This window comes from Mastomys coucha, chromosome X, assembly GCF_008632895.1.
Source record: "Mastomys coucha isolate ucsf_1 chromosome X, UCSF_Mcou_1, whole genome shotgun sequence".
In the NCBI taxonomy this organism is placed as follows: domain Eukaryota; kingdom Metazoa; phylum Chordata; class Mammalia; order Rodentia; family Muridae; genus Mastomys; species Mastomys coucha.
In genome coordinates, this window is record NC_045030.1 from 145446511 (window position 1) to 145450799 (window position 4289).

General features: G+C 39.2%; 1 protein-coding gene across 9 annotated transcripts in view; it reads left to right on the top strand.

Annotated features, from left to right (window-relative positions):
• The window catches only part of Cldn34 (claudin 34), a 37313-nt gene that overhangs the window by 7470 nt on the left and 25554 nt on the right, over nt 1-4289 (top strand). For 7 of the 9 annotated variants that reach the window (XM_031369610.1, XM_031369620.1, XM_031369590.1 and 4 more), the window contains exon 1: nt 482-651. The exons of the other annotated variants lie outside the window; for them this stretch is intronic. The gene's annotated coding sequence lies outside the window, so the exon portion shown is untranslated. Of the gene's footprint in view, nt 1-481; nt 652-4289 lie in introns of those variants that run through there. 9 annotated transcript variants of the gene reach the window in all.

Genomic DNA, 4289 nt, shown 5'->3' on the forward strand with positions numbered 1-4289 from the left:
CCCCCCCTCTCCTTGACATCCTACAAGATACTCACTCAGCCATGTTCATTGCTACTCTATTCACAATAAGTGGGAAATGGAAACAACCTCAATGCCAAATATGTAATAAAATGTGCTACATATCTCTAATTAATTAACGAATCTCATTCCAAGAGTGGTGATGTCACCTCTGCTAGCACCTCCCTACAAGACAGTGACTTTTCTAACAGGTCCACATCTCCAATGACAGGTGTTAAAAACTATGCCTTAAAGAGGAGGACTAAAGAAAGGGATGACAGACAGGTTTGAACCACCAAGTGGGTCTTGAGCATGAGCAGGCCAGCCTGCTAGTAAAAATACCTCACCCTGAAAAAGCTATCTAAGAAATCATGACACCAAAACCCAAGGACATGGTTAGCCCCTCATGGCATCACAGCACTTACACACTAATGGCTGAAAATGGGAAGATAAGCTCAGTAAGAATTGGAATTTGATGACACAATAGAATTCTTAGAACTGTGAAGCAGGTCAAGAGCTCACAGGTCAGTGTGAAGGTAGTAATGAAACTCTAAGGACACTCGAAGAGTGCTGAGTCCTCATCAGTTCTAGCTCAGCTAGAGGCACACTCTGCTACATCACTTGTCACTGGTTCTTATGAGGACAGAGTTGCTGGTTAGTAGATCCATCTTTATTGTACACTCTGATTAATGTGACTAAATATACATATCATTGTTTACCACTTACCTTTCTTAGTGTACAGTTCCATGGCTATGACTACATTCACAGTGATATGGAACTGCTATCATTGCCCATCTTCTCTGATTGAAACACTGTTCTCATTGAATGCTCTCTCCTGCTTCTCCATGGTTTCTAGTACCCACCTTTCTGTCATGGCGGAACTGACTTGATCAGGAACCTCTTTAGTGGAATTACACGGTATTTGACCTTTCTGACCAGTGTGTTTCACTTGTCCTCAAGTTTCCTCTACGTGCCACCCATTTGAGAAATTTTCTTCTTACCAAATCTATAAGTGGGAATAATATTCTATCACTCATACAGTTAGCCTCCAGTTTAATTTGGCGGTATAGTTTGGAAGTGGCCTATCCCTGCAAAGACTCTTGTATTAAAGCATTGGTCCCTAGTTGTTGGTGCTAGTATGCTTGAGAAGGAAGTAGATGCCAGGGCATATGCCTTTGGAGTTATTGCCTCCTCATCCATGTTCTCTTCTCTGTTTCTGGATTCTGGTTACTATGGCTTGAGTTGTCTTTGTTACCTGACCCCACCATAGTCATAGTCTTCCCCACTGCATATTCTCAATCCAAACAGCCAAGGACTAAGGTTTCAAATCTCGGAAACTAAACCAAAGTTAATAATTCTGGACCCCATTAAGTCATTCTCTGGGATATTTTGACAACAGCCATAGAAGCTAGCCAACAAAGAAGCTTTCAGTTGTTGGGCTTCAAACTTTGTTGTTTTGTTGAAAAACAACATTATGTGAAAGAGTTAATATATTCAGTAGAAACCACACTTGAATTCTAAATTTAGATCTTTTTTTTTCTTTTCTTTTTTTGGTTTTTCGAGACAGGGTTTCTCTGCATATCCCTGGCTGTCCTGGAATTCACTCTGTAGACCAGGCTGGTCTCGAACTCAGAAATCTGCCTGTCTCTGCCTCCAAGGGCTGGAATTAAAGGCGTGCGCCACCACTGCCCGGCTTGAATTTAGATCTTTAACTGTTCTACTATTGTCCCAATAAGTGATGTTCTGCTCTGGACTACCTGCTCAGGCTATTGCTTCTGGCTTCATAGCTCAGACCCCCTTCCAGAAACAATATATGTAACTGGATTAAAAATGCACCCAAGATTATACTATATGCTTTTTTGTCACCATCCTTTATGCTATCATGTTCTAGGTATCCCTATAGGTTCTTCTCGTCCCATTTACATACAATGGAGGACTTTCTTTTGCTTCCTTGTGAATTTACTTAACTTCCATCACTCCTTTTCTGAGTGGCCATTTGATCCCTGGAACTTTTGGTTCTGTTAGAGGTTTTAGGAGTAGGGCCAAGCCTGGAACAAAGTGTTGGTTTGTTGAACCTGTTGATACCAGTTCAGCACAGAATGAATTCTCCAAAGAAGTTTTTGCCCCAGGAACAGTCTGCACTTCTTCCCTCACCTGTCCCTGGATAACAGAGGTAGCCTGTGAATTTAATTTAAGCATTCTTGTTCATTTCCTTCTAAATACTATTACCATAGCTGTACCATAATCGCCAGGTACAAAAAAAGCAAACAAAAAGGGAATAGGGCTTGAAATCCAGTCTGGGCTCCAGGATGAGGCCAGCCTGTTCTACACAAGGCATCCACTGTTAGACCAAACAAGCAAAGCACAGCAAAGAGAGCTTCTTCCAGGCTACTTGGTATATCAGGGCCAGCCTGGACACCATTCAAGAACTGTTTCAAAACATAAATGTAAAGAGTGTTGGGAAATAGTTCAGTTGTAGAGTGTTTGCCTAATATGCATGGTGCCCTAGCTTCATTCTTCACTACTGGAGAACAGATCTTGATTACTATTACTATGATGAAACACCATGACCAAAAGCAACTGGTGGAGAAATGGGCTCATTTGGTTTACACTTCCACTCTGTAGTCTCTTATCAAAGGAGTCAGGACAAGCATTCAAGCAGGGCAGAAACCTGGAGGCAGAAGCTGATACAGAGGCCATGGAAGACTGCTGCTTACTGACTTGCTCATCATGGCTTGTTCAGCCTGTTTTCTTATAGAACCCAGGGCCACCTGCTCAAGGATGTTATCATCTACAATGGGCTGAGTCCTCCCACAACAATCAGTCAGTAAGAAAATGCCCTTCAGGCTTGCCTATAACCTGATGCCATGAAGACATTTTCTTAATTGAAGTTTCTTCTTCTCAGATGACTTTAGCTTGTGTCAAGTTGACATAGAACTATCCAGAACACCAAATATAAGTACATAGTCATAATCCCAACATAAGGGAATCTGAGGCACATTAATTTCTTTGAGTTTGAGATCAATCTGGACAATGTATTGATTTTGAAAAAATCCTATCCTACACCATGTAACCCAGTCCCAGAAAAACAAAAGCACAAAGCAAACAAAACAAAACAACTCAAGTGTGGTGGATTTTTAGCCTAAAACAAAAAGGAAATAAAATTACCCTTAATTCCAATCCCAAGATTCAGCTGATCCTTGTTTTTTGTTTGTTTGTTTTTTACATCTATATAACGTATTTCATGATAGACAAAATTTAAAATCCTAACAATTATACTACATGTCTTAGCTTCTCTTACTATTGAAATGATAAAAATAATACCACAAAGCAACATATTTAGGAATATAGTTATTCTGGGTCAAGGTCCATCACTGTGGGGAAGTCAAGAGGGAAGGAACTTAAAACAATTACATTATGTCTCCACTCAGTGAATTCTTGCATTCATACTAGCATTCAGTAGCTTTCTCTACTCTGATACAGTTCAGAATCCATTCCTAAGAACTGATGACATCCACAATGGGTTGGTCATCCAATTTAATTAAGATAATAATACAATCCTTTACAGGCATGCCCATAAGCAACCTAATCAACACAAATCAATATACTTCCTCACACAGACTCCCTTTCCAGTTGGGTGATTCTAAATTGGTTAAGTAGACAATCAAACTAACCATTATAATAAGCATATACTTACATTTTTCTCTGTATTTTACATTTGCCTACAGATGAACATTATCTTCTTAAATCTCAGGTCTGCTCCTAGATTGTCTTACATTTGACATGTGTTAGGTAGTCCAGTGAACAGGCTGCTTTAAGAAAATGTATACTAAGTATTAAGTTAATTGGACCAAAAGTTAATACTCTATTAATTGGCAGTTTTTAAATCATTCATAATTTATTGGTATGGGTATATTGTTGTTGTTTTTTTGAGATAACCAATGTACTGAGATATGAACAAGATGGATTCTTCCTGTCTTGCTAGTGGAAATATAAAATTGTGCAGCCACTTGGTGAAAAAGTTTAGTTTTACATATGTATGTGCATGTATATAGCATTATTCATGATAGGTAAAACCTGGAGCTAATCCAGATGTCCAAAGTTGATGAGTGAGAAGAGAAAGCTTGTTTTATCTATACCCTGAAAAATAGTGTGAAAAAGAACAAACTTCTGACATGTGATACAAAATGGGTGAACTTTGGAAAACTGATGCTTATGATTTGATATGTCTCATACCTTTAATATCAGCACTATCAGGGAAGGGGGAAAAGGGAAGGGAAGGGGGAAAAGGG